Genomic DNA, 22,377 nt, shown 5'->3' with positions numbered 1-22,377 from the left:
TCTTTTGTTTACTTTGCTGTTGTCACAAATAGAAAAAGCACTTATGAAAACATTTCATGCTGAAGTGAATGGATTTCAGCAGCTGCTGACTTGGTGACATGGAGAACCCCAGTGGAGACATCCTGCTGAATTAACGTTTTGGAAATGTTAAAAAGAAACTTCAAACAGACCTCGTTTTAGCAGGCGGTCAAAGATTTTGCTCAGTGGGGATCATGTGAAGACTAGCGGAGCAGTCACTCAACCATGAATCAGACTTGTCAATAGTTGCCCATTTTCTCAACAGGTGACTTGAAAAAAGCACACAGTCTATTTGCCCTAACATTTCTGTGTGTGCTTACATGGAGAAAAAAAAAATCCTAGATTTCTGCTCTGACATTATTTAAGAAGGCACAGCATGCATAGCTGAGGAAATTGTAGTTTCAGGGGTTTAACTACATCAAAAAATTTTTGTACTTATGTTCGTTTCTAACCCAAAATATTTAGCTAAGCTTTATTTAAAATCTACTGATTTTCAAATAAACTTTTATCCTAAGTTGGAAATCTGGGACAATTCAATCAAAGAATTATAGAACAGCAAGGAGTCTTGGAGATACCAAAGATCAGGTCCCTTGTTTTACAGATGAGGAAACGGAGACCTACAAAGATTTAGTAAAGATTTTAGCAATTTGTCTGAAATTTCAGGACTTCCCTATAGCTCAGATGGTAAAGAATCTGCCTACAATGCAGGAGACCCAGGTTCGATCCCTGGGTCAGGAAGATCCCCGGGAGAAGGAAATGGCAATCTACTCCAATATTCTTGCCTGGAGAATTCCACGGACAGAGGACCCTGGCAGGCTACAGTCCATGGGGTCACAAAGAGTTGGACACGACTAAGTGACTAACACACACACACATCAGCAATTGGTCAAAGATCACACAAGTATTTCTTGATGTCTTAGGACTTAGAATGTCCATCTGCTGATGTCTCATCTCAACATTTATTATACTTACTCTTAAGAAATAAATCAGATTTAAGCCTCATTTAGCAATGTAAAAATAGTTAAGGAAAAACAGCGTTAAGCTGGGCAAGATCTCATGGTTCAGTGTTTTCCTGATTTGGCATGTTTTGATTTTTTTTCCTTAAACTGGCCACAAAGAGAGTTAATGGAAAATTCCTTCCCACATCATCAAGAAATGGGGGAGGGGGTGTATGAAAAGAGGTCCAGTACCAAGCTTTGTTTTCAACTCTCAACATTTAAGAGTTTAGTACAAATATAGAGTACAAAAATAATAAAGCATTTCATTGTTACTGATTCAGATTGGCACTGTAAACTGTGCAATACAAGCTACTATTATGTCAGAAAATTACCAGGTATCCATTAAATGAGCCCAGACTATTTTCTATTGTTCAAGGATTTTTTCGTTGTTTTGAAAGACTAAGTACAGAGTTCAGTGAGAGTTCTCGGAGGTGACTCCACAGTCAGAGTGATGCTCACCAGCTTAGTCAACCTCACCTACTGCTCTGTTAACACACAGTCATTACCAGCAAAAACGAAAATAGAACCTGAGGCTTAGGAAATCATTTCATATAGGCAAGATGTACCCTGTTGGAAAGTACTTTCTACTTTATTTGGAGAGAAAATTTAGGAGGATTTGTAAGTAAATGACAATCCTAAACAGACACACAGCTATATACACAAGCCTCTCAGAGTCCAAGTTCACTAATTCTTGTTATTAAAATTAAGTTTAACTCCTCATATGGTAAGAGGAAGCAGGTACTCTGATACTAAAGTTGATGGGAGTGTAAAAGACAGATTGGGTTTATACATCAAAATGAAAAATGTCCTCATCTTTTGACCCAGAACTCCCATATATAGAAATTAACCCTGAAGAGATAATTCAACAAGTAGGGAAAGATATATGTGCAAGGCAGTATTTTTTATGGTAGTACAAAGTTGGAAATTAAGTTAAATTAAAATTAAATTAAATTAAAAACTGACCAGAAAAGAAAGGTACATAAATACAACAGCATATATGCAGCTGTTAAACATGGTCATTCACTTAATACAAAGCTACAAAAAAGATGTTAAAATCACCATTCACTTCATATAAAGTACAGTAATGTTAGTATGTTTACCAAAGGAAATCAACCCTGAATATTCATTGGAAGGACTGATGCTAAAGCTGAAACTCCAATACTTTGACTACCTGATGTGAAGAGCCCCATTCATTCATTGGGAAAAGACCCCAGTGCTGGGAAAGATTGAGGGCAGGAGGAGAAGAGGGTGACAGAGAAAGAGACGGTTGGGTGGCATCACCGACTCAATGGACATGAGTTTGAGTAAACTCTGGGAGATAGTGAAGGACAGGGAAGCCTGGTATGCGGCAGGCATGCATGTTGTCCATGCAAAGAATCAAACATGACTTAGCGACTGAACAACAAAAATATTAGCATACAGATTGGCAAATAGATTAATGCAACAGAATAGAAAAACAAGAAATAGACTCACACTTATTTGGTCATTTGATTTTCAACAAAACATCAAAGTAATCCAACTATGTTAGCATTCCCTAACTAAATGCCACGTGTAAACAAAGAAACAAACAAAACTTAGACTTCTCTCACCACACACAAAAATTAACTTTAGATCTATCTTAGACCTAAATGTAAAAGCTGAAACTATAAAGCTCTTAGATGAAAAAAAGAATATCTTCACAAACTGGGACTAGGCAAAAGTTTCTTAAAACAGAGATAAATGATCATAAAGTAAAAATTTATGGACTATATCAAAATTTAAAATTTGTGCTCATGGAAATACATTGCAAAGAAGATGAATAAGGAAGCCAAAGACTAAGAAAAAAAATACTTGCAAAGCATACATGACAAAGGATTAGTATCTAGAATACCAATAAAGAACTTCTATAACTTAACAATAAAAAGACAAACAATCTATTTTAAAATGGGCAAAAATTTGAACAGATTCTCACAAAGAAAGATATATGAATGACCAATAAACACATGAAAAAGTACCCAACATCATTAGGGAAAAACAAACTCAAGCCAACATGAGATATCATTACACACCCACATTATGGATAAAATTAAAAGGACACACCCAATGTTGGCAAAGATGTGCAGCAACTGAACTCTGCATGTGGCTGGTGGAAGCATCAAATGGTGTCTTATACAAAATGCACACCTACCCTATGACCCAGAAATTCTAACTCTTAGGGACTGATCCAAGAGAAATGAAAACATATCATAAAAGACTTGCACAAGAATGTTCATAACAGCTGTATTCAGGGTAGTTAAAAACTGGAAAGAGCTCAGGTGTCTATCAAAAGGAGAATGAATAAACAAACTGTGGTCTGTTCCTACAATAGAATACTGAACTATTTGGCAGTAAAAAGAAACAAACCACAGATACACACAGCAACATGGATACACCCCAAAAACATTTTGCTGAGTAAAAGCAGCAATACATAAACAAGTGTATGCTATATGAGTTCATTTATATGAAGTTCTGGGACAGGCAAAATAGATCATGGAATAATATCAGAACAATAGTTGCCTTTGATGGTGGCAAGGGCTGGGATTTACAGAAAAGGGACCTCAGGGAATTTCTTGTGGCAATGGTAATATTTCATATCTTGATAGAGGCTTGAGTTGCACAGGCATATATGGTCAAGACTTGTCAGCTGGTACACTTTAGGATTTGTGCATTTTATTGTATGTAAATTTTACCTCAAAAGGCAACAGAAGAACCTTCAACAATCACTGAATTCAAGTTAATAACATACATTTTAAATTATTGGGGAGGAGAAGGAGTACATGAATGTCTACTCTTTTGAAATGCATCTCCCAAAGAGAGATTAATAGAGAGATGCTTAAATAGAGACATATATGGTGAAGCAAGTATAGTAGTCACAACTGTAGTTGATACAATGAACGCATACAATTCTTCAAAATAACATTTTTGCAAACTGACATTTTACCTCTATGAATAGATACTTCTCTCATCTTTGTATGTCATCAAGTTTGATGACTGAATGATATTCAAGTCCATCTATGTAAATTCAAAAGAAGATATTAAGTAAAACTAGTTCAGTTTGATCCGTAGGTCTGAATATCTGAGTTCTATTAAAAATCTAAAAATCTTTGTTCAGAGTAGACTTTTTTTTTAATGAGTTCTTTTTGACACAGACCATTTTTAAAGTTCCTATTGAATTTGTTACAATATTGGTCTGTCTTGCCTCTTTGTTTTTTTTGGCCTCAAGGCATGTGGGATCTTAGCTTGAATGCACATCCCTTGTATTGGAGGGCAAATCTTAACCAGAGGACTGCCAGGGAAGTCCCTAAGACTCTTAAAATGATCTGTATTATCAATAAATTGTAAGCCATGGCACTGCAATTAGAAATATAAAATATTTTAAGAAATAATGTTAACTTAAATTTTAATGGAAAGTTTTGATAACTAACATTTAAAATCTTATAGATTACTTATTTATATGCATACAGAAGGAAAAACAACATTTTCCCAGTTGTGTTATGTCAACAAAATGGAGATTAAAAAGTCACAAGACATTGTAGAATCCCCCAGGGTAATGTATAATAAGGACACTTTATTACAATCTCAGAGTTCCTTTATCATATATTTAGTATAAAAACCTTAACTCTGTTCCCATTTCTAAAGTAATACATTCTATTGATAAAAGGAAGAGTTTTTACTCTTGTTGGGTCTGATTTTTTTATGTGCAATTGAAACAATAAATCTACCTTAAATCACATTCTGGGTTGGTTGGCTATAACCCAAAATACCATGCAAGGAAATTGACCTGTTCAAATTAGAAGTGGACTGGTCTCTAGGTATACTAAGCACTAAATATATCACTATGTATAAAATGTAATGAAATATAGGGGAATATGCTTATGATATTCATTAATTTACAGATATTAAGTTTGCTACTTCATATTATAAAAACCACATAACAAGCCTCAGCAGGATTTCTTCATTTTCTTGGGTGATATAATATATTTTTGTTCTCAGTTACACAAATACATAGCATCACATATCAATAAAGGTCAATGAAATAAAAGTGCTCTGCCATTTAATTGGAAGTGAGAGGTCTTTGGCTTTTTTTTTTTTTACTGGTTAATGACTAAAAGTAATGGTTAAAATGTTAAAAAAAAAAAAAGCTTATTTTAAGCATTTATATTTCTAACTAGTTATTTTAAAAAACATATATCAGTTACTTTACCAAATGATTCATTACTTATTTAATGTCCTCTCTATTTCATGTAGCATTATAGAGTCTTCCAGTTATTAAACAAAATGCCAATAAAAAGTCACGTTTTTTTCATTACTTAATTTACCACATTTAAAGACAAGGGACCTTAAAATAAATTATAAACTACCAGTAAGAATAACTTACAAAGCTCAATATATATAACATATATTTAAATAGTTAACACTAGTTCTTGGGTTTATCTCATGAAAAACGTGACTATAAAATAACAATGATTAAGGTATCCCAGAAATTAGGTATATAAATGAGCACTGTTATTAATATTCATCAAGGGAAAGAGCAATTAATATAGCTGGAGAATTCCATTTTGGAATTACCTTTCCCAAGACTGTCTACCTCAAGCATATGTGTTCTTGCTCTCTCTCCCTCACACACACATATGTACACATGTACACACAGGTATACAAATATGAAGTTATCCTCTTTTAAGATCACACATTCAGGCACAATAATATTACTTTGCCAACATCTCTAAATAATTTGTGTGTGTGTTAGTCGCTCAGTCGTGTTCGACTCTGCGATCCCATGAACTGTAGCCACGAGGCTCCTCTGTCCATGGAATTCTTCAGGCAAGAATACTGGAGTGAGTTGCCATTCCCTTCTGCAGGGGATCTTCCCAACCCAGGGATTGAACCCAGGTGTCCTGCATTGCAGGTAGATTCTTTACCATCTGAGCCACCAGGGACACTGGAAATAATTTGTAGTTATTTCTAAAAATCAAAGCCCCACAAAAAGTGATAAGGTTGCTACCAAAAGAATGTTTGGAAAATTCTGAAGACATTTCTGAAAGTGGAAACTTACATGTATCACTAAAATAAACATACAGTGCCTCCCAAGATGCTAAGATGGCCACTTCTTTTCGAAAGTATTGGAAGAACCAATACTTACTGAAATGTACATCCTCTGGAATGTGTGCATGTGTGTGTCTGTGTGTGTGTGTTATAACTGCCACATCTGAAGGAAGTATCAGAATGGAAAGAACTGGGTCAGGTATCAGAAAGCCTGGGTTTGAATCTCAGCTCTACCATTTACAAGCTGTGCAAGTTTGGATAAGTCCCTTCACTTCTTTGGGTTTCAGTTTCCTCATCTTTAAAATAAAAGTTTGTCTAGACCAGCACAGTCCAATAGAAATATAAAGTGGGATACATTTGTAATTTTTATAGCCACATTTTAAAAAGTAAAAAGAAAGAGATGGAATTAACTTTAAGAATATTTATTTATTAACCTGATACATCCAAAATATTCTCATTTCAATATTTAATCAATAAAAAGTCATTAATGAGATCTTACACATTTATTTTTGGTACTGGATCTTTGAAATCCTTAATGGCACACATCACATGTGAACAAACCACATTTCCAACACTCGGTAGCCACATGTGGCTAATGGTTAACATATCGTATAGCATGGATCTAAATAGCTGCTAACAGTTCTTTCCATTTTAAAAACCTATTACTTTGCTGTCAAAATTAATACATTAGCATTAGAATTAATAGAAAATTCAGCACAAACATGAAAAACATAGATTAAATGCTTCCAAGGAGCATCTACTTTCATCAGGAAAGGTTCATTAATTTCTTATCTTATCTGGCATTTTTAAACTCCGGATGATTTTTCCCAACCCTGAACAATCATTAAGAAGTAAAGAATGGCAATTATCTTCTGGACTCAACCCCACAGACAGTGGATTACTTAATCTATCAAACTGGCTTAAGTCTATTAATAATTGCCAAGTCCCCCATTTCATATTATGTGATGCAGATTTGGCCTTAATCTGAAGTTTAGATCTTTATGTAACCATAAAAATCGTAAGACTGTTTTTCAGATGAATAAACATCCAAAATTACTATTACAGTGATAAAGCCTATTTTAATTTTTGCTTTGTTTCATGTAGCCTAAATGACTAACACTATCAGGATTTTATATCAGTAAATCATAGCACCAGTGAATTAATGTTCAATAATAAGATAACATTTTGTCGATTATTGGGAGTTTATTACTGGGAAAGGCTGTGTTCATTAAAACAGGTAATAATATCCAATAATATTTTCTTTTTTTTTTGAAGGATTTTTTTGATGTGGACCATCTTTAAAATCTGCATTGAATTTGTTACAATATTGTTTTGTTTTGGTTTTTTGTCCACAAGACACGTGGAACTCGTACCCTCTGCATTGGAAGCTGAAGTCTTAACCACTGGACTGCAGGGAAGTCCCAATAATATTTTCTTAATAATAACTGAGAAAAAGAATTAAGCCATTAGCTACGAGGTATCATTAATCATTTAGTCATTTAAAGGCTGGAGCAAAACCTACTTGCATCACAGGACAACTTTTTAATTATCAATTACACCTATGACAGATTCTTACAAGTTATTTATCTCCAGGTGCAACTGTACATCATCTTAATTAGATTATGAGTTTGTTACACCAAATTTTACAAAAATCATATAGATGTACTCTCTGACATTAGTATAATCTTCTGAACTTTCTCTTTCCTCCTCAAATTCATAATGATAGAACATTCAAGTGTTTCTGTATCATTGGGGCTTCCCAGATGGCACTGGTAGTAAAGACCCTGTCTGCCAATGCCAGACAAGTAAGAGGTGAGGGGTCGACTCCTGAGTCAGGAAGATCCCTTGGAGGAGGGCATTTATTTAGCAAAATTCTTATTTTTTAAAAAAAGTTGCTAATAAAACATCCTATATGCTTTATGTAATAAGTGTTTCCGCAAATCTCTAAAAGATTTATAAGATGTATAAAGAGAAAGTTGATGATACTAATTTATAGGTAGCAACATAACAACAGTGATCCCTTAACAATGAGCATAACATACATTGTGTTTGTAAGGGCTTCCAAGGTGGTACAGTGTAAAGAATCCACCTGCAATACAGGAGATGTGGGTTTGATGCCTGGGTCGGGAAGATCCCCTGGAGAAGGGAATGGCGATTCACTCTAGTATTCTTGCCTAGAGAAGACCATGGACAGAGGAGCCCGGCAGGCTACAGTCTGTGAAGTCGCAAGGAGTCGGACGCTACTGAGGGGCTGAGCATGCACACAGGCATATTATGTTTGTAAATTTGTCAGTAGGATAAAATCATGTTATCTGGAGTCAATTTCCTACGTGATTTATACTATTTAAGGAGCATTCAGCAGAGCCAGTCAGACACATAATATTGTCATGTCTGGAGGAAAAAAGATAAGCATTATTGCTATTCTGCAGTTACTATAACTAATCCCTCCAGGCAATTATCTTTTACATGTCAGTGGCCAATGAAGAAAGTAACAAAGGCAGAGTCATAAAACCCTTAATATTATGTGGTCCACTCCTACTGTACTGTCCGGCACTTTGAGGATGTGTAATGTTTGCTGTGTGAATGGCCATACAGCACATACACTATACAGTATATAGTATATATGTGTATAAACACTGTAGCTTGCATTCATTCTATCTATAAAGAATCACACATACACATATACACACAGTATATGTACTGTGTATGCATATTTCCTTTTTTTTTTTCCTAACTAGAGAAATTTGTTGGTAAGAACTTTTAATCTGATCCTAAAGTCTGAATCTTAGCTCCCCATTTGGGTGACATCAAAACTCAAGTCTTTTTCCTGCTTTCATTCATTAAGAACTCCATTCATTCATATTTAGGTAGCCGGCATATGATAGGCACAGGGCTGATACAAAAATAATAAGTATATCATGGGGACAAATACACAGACCAATCATTATTGTTTTATAAACAAAGGAATTGCTATTTGGGAGATTAAGAAATGTGCCCAAGGTAACCCAACCTGTAAGTGCAAGAATCAAGGGTCAAATCTCAATCTAGATGTCTTCCAACTATTCCCAGAGCTGAAACACACCAAGAGCTGGAAAGGAAATGTGATGGTTAATTTTCTGTGTCAACTTGGCTAAGCTGTGGTGCACAGTTGCTTGATCAGACGCTAGTTTAGAGACTGTGGTAATACTATTTTGTAGGTGTAATTAATATTCATAAGCAGTTGCCTTTAAGTAAAGGAAAGTATCCTCAATAGTGTAGGTGGGGTTCATCCAATCAGTTGAAGATCTTAACAGCAAAATTAGGTTTTCAAAGAAGGAATTTTGCCTCAACACTGTAACACAGAAATCCTGTCAGCCTGCCCTATAGATTTCAGACTTAAGATTGCAACATCGACTCTGCCTGTGTTTCCAGCTTGCTGACCTGCACTATGGACTTGGCAGCCCCCACAACTGCATGAGCCAACTGTTTAAAATGTCTCTCTATGTATGCATCCTACTGGATTTTGTTTCTCTGGAGAACCCTCACTGATACAAGAAATCATAGCTAAGTACAGAGGTTGCGGAAGCATCAAAGCATGGGTGTCAATGCAGTTCATGGAAGTGGAATGACACAGATGAACCAAGGAATCAAGGGTAAAACTTGGGTACTGCAGCATTTAAGGGGCCAGTAAAAGATGAGGAGTCAAAAGTAAGAGGTGAGTCAAAGGAAAAGAGGATTTCATAAAAGAGGGAAGTAATCCCGCAGAAAGGTCCAACAGGAGAGCTGTGTATGTGTGTGCGTGCCAAGTCACTTCAGTGGTGTCAGACTCTTTGCGACCCTATGGACCATATCCTGCCAGACTCCTCTGTCCATGGGATTCTCCAGGCAAGAATACTGGAATGGGTTGGAGGGCTGAGTATAGGCCCTGATATTTGGCAAATGGTAGGACAATGGTGACCATGGCCAAGACAGTTGTGATGGTGGCCGGGATGGAAATCATACTGTATTCAGTGATTACCTACCAGTAAAGAAAAGGGTGAAAATTGGAAAAAGTTTGGCAATTGCGGAAAGGAAGAAAATAATGGCTCAAAAAGGAAGGCAAAGTAGAGGGGAAGATTATTTTAGATGAGCCAGAGACTTGCAAGTTGAGGGAGACAGGCCACTGGAGAAAATAAAGGTAGATGGCAACCGCTGAGAAATCAAGTTCCTAAAGACATGGAGATCCTAGAATATGGGCTCTAGACCCCAGGGGTAGGGGATGACACTAATCAGAAGTGAAAAGCCCTTTGTCTTAAGACAAGCAGTATATAGATATGACACTGTGGCTCCATGCCTTTATTTTATTTATCCCTTATTTTCTCAGGGAAATTTAGAGGTGAGGTTATCATTGGTAGTCTTATTAAATAATATGTGTCTAGTACTATGTTCTTAGTCACTCAGTCATTCTCGACTCTTTGTGGCCCCATGGACAGAGCAGCCTGGTAGGCTACAGTCCATGGGGATTCTCCAGGCAAGAATGCTGGAGTGGGTTGCCATGCCCTCTTCCAGGGGATCTTCCCAAAGCAGTGATCAAACCTAGGTCTCCAGCATTGCAGGCAGATTCTTTATCATTTGAGCCACCAGGGGAAGCCCAGTCTAGTACTATAAAGGGATTCAAAGAAGCATGAGACCCATTTGCTACCAGGCTACTTGTTCAGCTAATATGGCCTAGTACATATTTAGTCACTGAACAGAGCTTTTATCCATTCCTAGAGTTAAATTATTACTAGTATGGGGTTATACAATATATTGTGGGAAACCTTTAGCAAAATACACTCATTTCTGTCAATAATTAGTAAAAATTACTATTGGTCCTCTGCTTTTCATCATCTATACAAATTTTTAAATAGAAGCTTGAAAATAAGATTTCCAGTACATGGTTTGGGGCTTTGATGGTTCAGTGGTAAAGAATCTGCCTGCCAATCCATGAGACACGGGTTTAATCCCAGGGTTGGGAAGATCTCCTGGAGAAGGGAATGGCAACTCACTCCAGTATTCTTGCCTGGAGAATCCCATGGACAGAGCAGTCTGGCAGTCTACAGTCCATGTGGTCGTAAAGAGTCAGACACAACTTAGTGACTAAGCAACAATACACAGTTTAGTTATAATTCCAATTAAAAAGTAACTATGTGATCTTAGTGTCTATATGAAGAGATCACTATTACATATAAAAGCATGATAAAATAGCACAGTATTCTTTGATCTTACCATGTTCAAACTTTTACAAGACTATACTTGAGACTAATGACCAATAAGACTTCTTCTTTATTATTTTCACAACTGTGAATGTAAAGTTATTAGACAAATAATATGTCACATTTTTTCCTTAAAATATAAAGGAATTTGAACATTTTTCTCACATTCTATGAAACTATGAGATGGGTGGTTAGAGGCTAAAATCTTTAGGTTCTCCAGTGATGCATTAACTAAACCAAAAGGACAACTTTACTCATTTTAAAATGTTTTATTTTAACAGCAATCTTCGAAGGCAAACACAAAAGATTCTACCATGCTTAGATTTTAAAACATAAATAACCAATTTAATGCATCACTAATAATGTACAATAGATGTCTTCTTGTAGTACCAATTCAAATAAGAGACTGATGTAATCTGCCAGATACTTCAAAGTAACTAATTTGTTAATAAGAAAACACTTCTATTGTGTAAAATTCCCTACTAAAAAAAATTGCAGAAACCTTCCCAGTTGGATATTTACTAAATAGAAGTGTTGAAGTCTCATTAAAAATGCTATTTAATAAGAAAAAGAGGACTAAGTACTTTAGGTCTTAAAAATATATCTTAGGCTTTTAAATGGAAATATATCTCTATTCAAAGAAAATATATATTAATGGCAAAGTATGACCCATTTTAGAATTGTATATTTATATTCAATGCATTTATATTTCATGTCTTCAAATTTTAAATATCTATTACATCTGTTGCTATTATGTTATACACTCTATACACACACTCCAGATACCTTATCTATGAAATAAGTATAGTAGTACACTTCACTTTTCTATAAATCTTCCCCAGCAAGAATAGGTAAAACGTTTCCCAGATTCTAAACTTCTGAAGGTAAAGACTTAGGTCAGTTTTCTGATCATAGTGTATTATACTGCTTAATATATTTTTTCCAGAGGAAGAAACCTTAGATTTCTGCCTTTTCTCTCTCTTACCTATCATGGAACCCATAATTTCAGCCTTAATAGGAAGAAAAAAAAAAAGCAGTACAAAATTCAACAAGTATTTCCCAAGCATGTTTAATAAGATTATTGTTCGTTGACAAAGGCCATTTGCAATTTGTCTTTTGGCCTACAAATGTCAAGCAAAATATAAATGTAAATTAAGACATGTTCACTTATCTGTTGTTTCTTCTCCAGAAGCAGCTAATCCTGGGAAAGTACCTCTTATTCCACAAAGGAACAAGAAAGAAGGAGTTTCCATTTCTACAGTCACTGAAAGAAGGGTGTTCAGAAGTGGCTCACAGCAGATGATTCTTCAGGCTCCTTTCAACGGTATTCAAAAGACCCAGGATCTAATTCTTTGATATTTTTATGGCCAATGATAGAGGGACAGAAGTAACATCTATTGTGTTACCAACGGAAGTAACATCCTACTGTTACACTAGGATTTTCCTCCACTACATACTAGATATTTTAGGACTTATGCTCTCAATGAAAGAAAAAACCTAAATCATTTGAACCATATAATAATAAATTATATTATCAAGGGAAGCATTATATTATTTATTCCACAGAATTTTAGAACTAGAAAAAAAGATATTTCTTGAATTTGCTTAATTATTTGTGGCTTAATATTAATGGTTGGGTATGTCCTATGCCAGTACATTAGCCATGATTGCTTTGCATGTTTGCAAATTTTCCTGGCTTCTCATGACCTGCTGGATGAGACCCAAATTCTTTGTCCTGGTGTCCAAGACACTTAACAGTCTGATCTCTGTCTCTCTAGCCCCTGTTCTCACTAAGATCCGAAGACCAATGTTACACTTCAACCAAAGGGTTCTGCCCCCTAAACGAGCCTCCCCTCTCCTGGCCAGTGCCTGGGCTCCTGCTAGCCCAGCTGCCACACCAAATACCTTTTATTAAATGCCTTTTTTCTCTATTGTTTATTGGGAAATCTGATTATCCTCCTTTTCTAGAAAAGGCCACCTTGTGCTAAAATTGTCTTAGTCAAAATCATCCTTAAGGGTCCCCCAGATTTCTTAAACATTTTGCTGATGTTTCTCATAGGTCCATTGTCTTTAATTTGCATTATAGATCTTCTTGTCATCACGGTAATCAATCTTTAGGGGCAGCATCCATTTCTCCTACACACCTTGAGACACATATCACCACACTGCTTGGATGCGTCAGACATTCAGTAAATGTTTATGGAGTGAATTAACTTTTATGTAATCATAATCTTTTATTCTGGATTTTTTCTTACATGAGCAGTCACTGTAGAAATCAGCGGCAAAAACCATCACTGCCTATAATCTCCTTTCAAAAGCAAACAATAGAAATGATGAATCTCTCAATTATAAATTCAATTGGAGGTGAGACTAGAGATCAGCCTCATTCATAAAATGAGACAGTAGAAGCCCATAACAATACTAACAACCAGGGACTAAGCAAGGGGCCCTGAATGATAGGTTTCCTTGTAACTATGAAAAAGATATACTGCATATCAAAGCGTGCATGGGACACACTATTTGATGTAAAACAGGAATGAATACATAGTACACTGAAGTGCTTGATAATGAAGTTTTGCTGAATGCATTCTTTCCTACGCTATTCAAGTGGTCAAATTTTAAAACCTCTAAATCAATGAGGCTTAAAGTAATAGCAAGGCTCATTTCCTGGGATGATACATGATTCTCTGTTCAGAGTTCTGTCATCTGCATAAATTGTGAAGCTTCTAATGAAAGAATTAATAAAATCGGGTTTCCTTTCACAGAACTGGTCAAAACAGTGAATCACAATTTGAAAGTTATTCATCTAAAACAACAACAAAACATCCAAGCTCCTTGCTTCTGGCTTAAAACACAACAGTGCTTTTTTTTTTTTTTTTTTTGGCACATAGAGATATTGAACAAATATTTGTTGAATGGATGAATAGATGACTGGCTGCTTTTTAAAATCAGAATATCAAATAAGAACACTGTGTCTAGTGATGCGATGCTAATATCTGAGCATGTACTTTAGAGGAAGAAACTAAAATCTGGCTTATTGGGTGCAATTTGAGAAATGTTCCCCCAATTTTATACTATTTCTGCTTCTGTGGAACTACAGTTCCAGGGGAACTCCATTGCTCTTTGTGATTCTGGCCTGAGCTTACAAACTTTAGTTGGGGGGAGTCCGTTTCTGTTATAATAAAAGCAACGGTCTGTTGCCTTTTTAAAGACATCTGGATACAAGAAGGACAAAGTAAAAACATATATCAAAAGAAAAAAACAATGCCTAAGATAAGGGAAATCACTAGCAGTGTCAATGTTGAAAATAAACGTGGATCATCACTTGCTGACTCTAACAAAGAAAATCTTTTAAATAGCACAGTTTAAACTGCTGTTTTGTCTCAGGCTATTCTGAAGCATATTCTAAGTCCTATGAAATTAATGAAACCTCCAGAAACTTTTTTATTCATGCAAGAGAGAAATGCAACCTACAGTGATAGACATTGGTTGAAAAAGGACTTCTGAGAGCTTCCTAGAAGCTACCAGTAGATATAGTAGCTTACTTAAAATAGAATTGGTCCTTTAGCTCAGGGTTCTTTAATAGTATTTTCCAAAGACCTCCTGTAGAGCACAGGAAACTGTGCTCAGTGTTATGCGGCAGCCTGGATGGGAGGGGAGTTTGGGGGAGAACGGATCCATGTATGTGTATGGCTGAGCCCCTTCGCTGTTCACCTGAAACTACCACAACATTGTTTGTTAATCAGCTATATCCCAATACAAAAAAAAAAATTAAAGATAGTATTTCCCAAGATCTCTAGGGACAAAATTGTGAATGACCACAGTCATTTTGTCTGTATTTTATATAAATATTTTAGTAGTTTGTGTGCATCCCCAAACACTCATAACTGTTTCCTACCAAAAATCAACATAAGGTATTATCTTCACCCTCCACAGGAAACTTCAGGATTACATAGACTATGTATTTCAAATGTATAGGGTGTTTGATTTTTTCAAAATGACGCATTAAAGGACACATCACTTAGGAAGAAATGGCAAAGCTAGGCATAGAAGCCCTGCTGTTTTCTCTCTCTCCAGCAGCTTACTTTTGCCACCTAGTGGGGGAGGCAGTTTCCTAGTTACATTTGTGTTTTGCAGGAGGACTGTCTCCTTTTAAGATCTAAGGGCAAAGGTGAGTTTCTTAGTAGAATATGATCAAACATACTTCAATATGATCAAACATACTTCTCTTTCATATTGGGGATTTTGGAAAGTTTGGTGCGTGCTAAGGAGATCAGTCCTGGTTGTTCATTGGAAGGACTGATGTTGAAGCTGAAACTCCAATACTTTGGCCACCTCATGCGAAGAGTTGACTCATTGGAAAAGACCCTGATGCTGGGAAGGATTGGGGGCAGGAGGAGAAGGGGACGACAGAGGATGAGATGGTTGGATGGCATCACCGACTCGATGCACATGGATCTGGTAAACTCCGGGAGTTGGTGCTGGATAGGGAGGCCTGGCGTGCTGCGATTCATTGGGTCGCAAAGAGTCGGACATGACTGAGCAACTGAACTGAACTGAAGTTACCTCAGTCATGTCTGACTGTGACCCCATGGACTGTAGCCCTCCAGGCTCCTCGGTCAATGGGATTCTCCAGGCAAGAATACTGGAGTGGGTTGCCATGCTCTCCTCCTGGGGATACTCCCAACCCAGGGATTGAACCTACATCTCTTTTGTCTTCTGCATTGGTAGGCGGGTTCTTTACCACTGGTGCTACCTTGGGAAGCCCAGAAAGTTTGGGAATAACCATAAATAATTTCTCCAAATTGTCTGTTCCGTATGCACTGATTTTCTTTTGAGCAGTCAGTTTTTACTACAATGATCAACCTAGAGGAGGCAAGGTAAAATAAAGCCTCCTTATATACCTGTATAATTGTAACTCTTAAAAACACTGACCTCTTCTGGTTTCCAATCATTCTCCATCCTTTTACCACGTAGGACTTTACAAAGCTTCACAAAGTCTATGTTTTGGCTCATTCCTGTTTTTTTTTTTAAACATTTTTTTCATGTTTCCCTCATTTTCCCATCTTTTGAAAGCAATTTTTAAAAATAATTTTATTTATTTTTGGCTGTGCTGGGTGTTCACTGTTGCACAGGGTACTCTCTGGTTGTGGTGCGTAGGCTTCTCCTGGTGCAGAGCACAGGATGTAGGGCACTCAGGCTTCAGCAGTTGTGCCCATTGGGCTCAGCATTTGCGACTCCTGGGCTCTAGAGCACAAGCTCAATAGTTGTGGTGCATGGGCTTAGTTGCGCCACAACATGTGGGATCTTCCTGGATCAGGGATCGAACCCATGTCTCCTGCATTGGCAGGGGGGATTCTTTACCAGGGAAGCCCCTCATTCCTGTTTTACATACTTAGGTGGGGACCATATCTATGTCTTCACCCCTAATTTCTCACTGTGGTTCTAATCTCAAATCTTCAGTTATCTACTGAATATCATCCCTGGAAATGACACTGAATATGTCAAAAAACCTAAGTCATCATCCTCCAGAAGAATCAAAGAATGGGCTTTCCTTTAGACCCTGTGTGGCGGGCTTAATCAGAGTTAGACGGCAGTACCAGGGGTAAAAATGGCAGAAAAAAAATTTTTTTTTCAAGTGTGTGAAAATTAATGAAAAAAGTTAGGCAAAAGGAACAGTCAGGATCAGTTTACTTGGCAGGTGGGAGGAAACATGATGAACATGAGTTTGGTGGAGCAATAAAAATGAACAGGAATTGAGGTCAGGAACATAGGAAATTTAAAACAAAGAAAATTGGAAATAAAAGGACAGAGAGTTTGGAAAACTATCACAGCTCAAGCCTTCAGGCTTAGGAACATGCAAGGACTAAGAGGGTGAGGATCAGCAGAATCGTGGGGTCTCGGGCCTGGAAGAATGTGGTGATAAGGTAACCCCCACCCCTACCCCAAGCCCAACTGCCATGGAGTCTGCTGGAGAGCTTCAAGAGTTCCTGACCCAAATAAATGATTGCTTACCAAAACTGCCATGATCATGAATGGCCCTTTAATCCTCTTGGTCGCTGAGGCTTCGAAGGTTTTTTTTTTAAACACATTTATTAAGATGGGCTTCCAGGTGGCATAGTGGTAAGGATCCCATCTGTCAATGCAGGAGACACAGGAGACATGGGTTCAATTTCTGGGTTGGGAAGATCCCCTAGAGAAGGAAATGGCAACCCACTCCAGTATTCTTGTCTGGGAAATCCCACGGACAGAGAAGCTTGGGGGGCTACAGTCCATGGGGTCACAAAACAGTCAGACACGACTTAGCAACTAAAAAACAAAAACAAACTAAGATATAATTTATATACCACAAAGTTCATCTCATGTGAGTAGTTTCAATAAATTTAGAAAGTTGTAGAAATATCACCACAATCTAGTCCTAGCCACTGGACCACCAGGAAATTCTCCATGTAGCATGTTTTTGAGGTTTGTCTTTGTTACAAGGTGTATCATGTCTGATTCTTGACCCATGACCCAGGAGGTCAGAAAGAATCAGACATGACTGAGTCCACACACACAGGATATAGCCATACAGTGGAATACCATTTAGCAATAAAGAATGAACTGATACACACTGTAACAAAGACAAACCTCAAAAACATGCTACATGGGATTTTCCAGGCAAGAATACTGGAGTGGGTTGCCAGTTTCTATTCCAGGGGATCTTCCCAACTAAGGATGGAACCCATGTCTCCTGCGTCTCCTGCACTGGCAGGCAGATTCTTTACCATTAAGCCACCTGGGAAACCCACGTGGCTATATCACATTTTGCTTATTCTTTCGTAAGTTGGTGGGCATTCAGATTGTTCTGTTTTTTGGCCATTTTGAATACTCACTGATGCTGTGAATATTCATATACACATCTTTGTGAAAACATATGTTAATTCAGGGGGGCAGATGTAGGAGTGGAATTGCTGGATCATGTTGTAAATTTGTTTAACTTTTTAAAAAACTGCCAAATTGTCTTCCAAAGTGGCTATTCAATTTTCTATTCCCATCAGCAACCTGTGAAGGTTTTGGTTTCTCCCTATCCTTGCCATTATTTATTGCCTGCCTTTTTTAGCAAAATCATCTTAGTGAAAATGAAGTGGTATTTCACTGTAGTCTTACATTCCCCTAATGGCTAATGACACTGAGTATCTTCTCAGGTATTTATTAGTTAGCTATATATTTTCTTTGAAGAACTGTCTATACATATTATTTAATAATTTTAATTGAGTTGCTTTCTTATTATTACATTATAAGAGCTCTTTGATATCTGAGATATGTCATATTTCCACATGATTTGTTAATATTTTCTTCACAAGTTGGTGGCTGTGTTTTCATTTTCTTAATGGTGCCTTTTGAAGCACAAAAGTTTTAAGTTTCGATCAAGTCCAATTTACCAATTTCTCCTATTATGGATTGTGGTTTTTTTTTGGCTGTGCTAGGTCTTCATTGCTGTATGATGCCTTTCATTAGTTGCAGTAAGCAGGGATTACTCTCTATTATATAGATGCAGTGTGTGGGCTTCTCTTGTTTCAGAGCATGGGCTCTAGGGTGCACGAGCTTCAGTAGTTGTGGCCCACAGGCTTACTTGCCTCGTGGCATGTGGAATATTCCCAGATCAGGAATCAAACCCATGTCCCCTGCGTTGGCAGGCAGATTCTTAACTACTGGACACCAGGAAAATCCTGGATTGTACTTTTGATGATGAATCTAAGAAGTCTTGGCCTAACCCAAGCTCAAGCAAGTTTCTCCCACGATTCTTTCCAAAGTTTTACTTTGGAAAACTTTAAGGTTTTAAGTCTACTCTCTAACTTAATTTTTATATATGGCTGAGATAAGAGTCTAAATTATTATTTTTAATATGGATACTTAACTTTCCTAATACCATTTGTTGAAAAGACTATCCTTTCTCCATTTAATTTCCTTGGCATTTTTGTTGAATTGAATGAACATAAATTATAAAGTCTCATTTCTGGACTATTCCATTTGATTCTGTTACGTTAATCTATATGCCAATCCTTACGCCACTAACTTGAATAATGTAGCTTTACAGTTAAATTGTGAGTCTGAGTAGTGTAAGCCTTCCAACTTTTTTTCTTCCTTTTCAAAAATGTTTTAGCTACTCTGACTTCTTTGCATTTCCGTATAAATTTTAGGATTGGCCAATCAATTTCTACTTAAAAAAAGAGTCTGCTGGAATTTTGTTAGCAATTGCATTGCATCTATAGGTCAAACTGGGGAATTTCCAATTTAACAATAATGTCTTACAATCCATGAAAACTGATTGTCTCTCATGTAATATTTGCTGCTGCTGTTTCATTGCTAAGTTGTGTTCAACTCTTTGTGACCCCATGTAGCTAGCTCACTAGGTTCCTCCGTCAATGGGATTTCCTAGGCAAGGATACTGGAATGGGTTGCCAATTCCTTCTCCAGGGGATTGTCCTGATCCAGGGATCAAACCTGCATCTCCTGCTTGACACGAAGATTCTTTATCACTGAGCCACCTTAGATCCTTAATTTCTCTCAGCAATGTTTTATAGTGTGAAGTCAACATCTCTTTGGTTAAAATGATTCCTAAGCACTTTCTTTTTGATGCTATTGTGAATGACACAGGAAATTTTATTTTTGGATTGTTTCTCATATAGAGGAATACAATTGACTTTTGTATGTTTATTTATATCCTATAACTTTACTGAACTTGCTTTAAGACCTAATAGGGCTTTCGTTTGGTTGGTTGGTTGTATTTTCCCTAGGGTTTTCTACACACAGGACCATATCATCTGCAAATAAAGGTAATTTTGTTTCTTCCTTTCCAAATCACATCTTTTTTTTTTCTCTTTTTCCTTCTCTCCATATTGAACTGGATATGATCTCTAGAATAATGTTGAGTACAAGTGATGAAAGCAGGCTTTGTTCCCAAACTTAGAGGTAAAATATTTAGTCTTTCACCATTAAGATGACATTAGCTATAGTTTTTTTTTGTAGATGACCTTTATCAAGGAAGTTCCCTCCTGTTCCTAGATTGTTCAGAGTTTTTAATCAGAAATGGGTGTTGGTTAAGCTGCATAAAAATGACTCACACCTTTGAGTTTTACTCTTTAAATAAAAGGAAAGAAATGGGTGTTGGATTTTGTCACATGTTTTTTGTCTACAGAGATTATCATGTGGTTTTTCTCCTTTATTGATATGATGTAAACAGCAACTGATTTTCAGACGTTAAATCAACCTTGATAATTGTGTTTAATCCTTTTATATGTTGCCTGATGTTGTCAAACAACTTATGAGGCTCTGTTAAATTTTTTAATTGCTTTTTCTGTTATTCAGACTAGATTATTTCTTTTGAACTAAATCCTATGGGTTCTTTTTTCTGCCACCTCAAATCTATTATTGAATACAATCCCTTTACTAAATTTTTCATTTCAGCAATTACTTTTCACCTCTAGAATTTCTATTTGGCTTTACAATTTTTTAAAAAGAAAATCTCTTTATTGAGTCATTATCACTATGTTTTCCTTTAATTCTTTCAGCATGGTTTCTTTTGCTTCCTTGAACATATTTATTACTGCAGCTTTGAAGTCTTTGCTGAGTCCAACATCTGCGCCCACAGCTTTTTTCCAAGGAATACTGGTTACCCTTTCCTTTCTTTGTATATCTTGGAATTTTTTATTGAAAACTAGAAATTTAGATAATACATTTTAGTTACTCTGGGTTTTAATGTTTCTCTCCAGGACTGTTGTTGTTGCTGTGGTTTTCCTGTTTATTAATTTGCCTAGATTAAATCTGTGGACTCCATTTCCCTCACAGCATGTGGCTGCTTGTGTCTCTTCTCAGTTTTTTAAAAAATTACTTTCCTTTTTTATTTTTAAACCCAGTCTCCTAGGGGTAACCCTTGTGTCTATACAGCTTAGTGGCAGTCAATGACTGGACAGTGGTTGTACTTAAACACCCTAAGCCAATAAAGCTTCTACTCTTTGACAATGAATCTGTGTTTGGGTTGGGGATTACATTTAAAGATCAGGCAGTTCTCAGGTCTACTTTGGCTCTACTTGCTGCCAGGCCTTCTTACATTTCCTCTGCAGGGATATGTAGATAAATCAGGGATGTACACTCAGCCAGGGATGTGTAGATAGCTTGAGCCCTCTCTGGTCTCTCCTGCATGTGTATGAGGCCTTTTGGTCAGCTGTGTTGAGTTTATTGAAGCCCCTTATCACTATATCATTTTCTAAGTCTGCCTAACAAATTTCTGGCTAGTCTATTGGTCAAAGACTGTAAGCTCAGTTTCACTGAGCTGCTAGCTAGCCTTTCCTGTTGGTTTGCTACTAAGATGTTTACTGTTATTCACAATGCCATTGGCATGGGTTTTTCACATTCCACTTAAATCAAGTAAGGCCACTCCTCCAGCGAAACTGCTGATTTCCATGGCTTCTTTGCCTTTGCAGAACTAATGTGTGGGCTAAGCCTACTAGAGGTGGAGAAAGAGATCAGCTCCAGGCAAGAACACCAAAGAATTCTATCTTTCTCATCTGAAGTTCAGTAGTTTTTCCATCAATAAATATTTCTCAACTTGGTGAATGCCTCTGACCCATTTCCAAGTCCTAAAGTTGATGTTTTTGACAATTCAGTCCAGGTTTATTGTTGGTTTTTTGGAAGATTTGCTCAGCTCTCACTATGCCATATTGGTAGCCTGCCTTAAACATTATTTTTAATTGCTGTTTCTTTCGACTATACTCAGCTGGTTACCAAGGTCTGCTGATTCTTTCTCTACAATGCTGTATTTAGTCACACCCATCAAGGTAATTAATTAGCACTCATTCCTTCTTGAATTACAAAGACAGAAGTATTCAACACAGTCAGTTCTGCATCTGGTTACTAGAATAACCTTATAGACACCAGTATAATAACCCCTTGATTCTGACTGAAGTATGCTTCTTTGCTGCAAAGAACATATAATTCATACTGCTCAATCTAGCTGTCAAGAACTTACTCAACTGTCTTGATCTTATGGAGCATTTATTCCTGGAGCTTCCACCAAGTTGAGTTTTTCTTCCCTCACATATTCC

At 36.8% G+C, this 22,377-nt stretch overlaps 1 protein-coding gene and 1 long non-coding RNA gene across 40 annotated transcripts in view; both read right to left on the bottom strand.

Moving 5' to 3' along the window:
• STAU2 (staufen double-stranded RNA binding protein 2) overlaps positions 1-22,377 on the bottom strand; it is a 333,314-nt gene that overhangs the window by 77,817 nt on the left and 233,120 nt on the right. The gene's annotated exons all lie outside the window — the stretch shown is intronic.
• On the bottom strand, positions 8,821-12,990 carry LOC145510441 (uncharacterized). The gene is made up of 2 exons (XR_014057018.1): positions 11,136-12,990; positions 8,821-9,921 (listed from the first exon to the last, which is right to left on the bottom strand). It is a non-coding gene; the product is annotated as an uncharacterized LOC145510441 (long non-coding RNA).

The sequence above is a fragment of the Giraffa tippelskirchi genome, chromosome 6, assembly GCF_054371585.1.
Source record: "Giraffa tippelskirchi isolate mGirTip1 chromosome 6, T2T-mGirTip1v1.2.pri, whole genome shotgun sequence".
In the NCBI taxonomy this organism is placed as follows: domain Eukaryota; kingdom Metazoa; phylum Chordata; class Mammalia; order Artiodactyla; family Giraffidae; genus Giraffa; species Giraffa tippelskirchi.
Note: the sequence above shows the minus strand (reverse complement) of the source record. Positions and strands in the feature narration are given on the sequence as shown.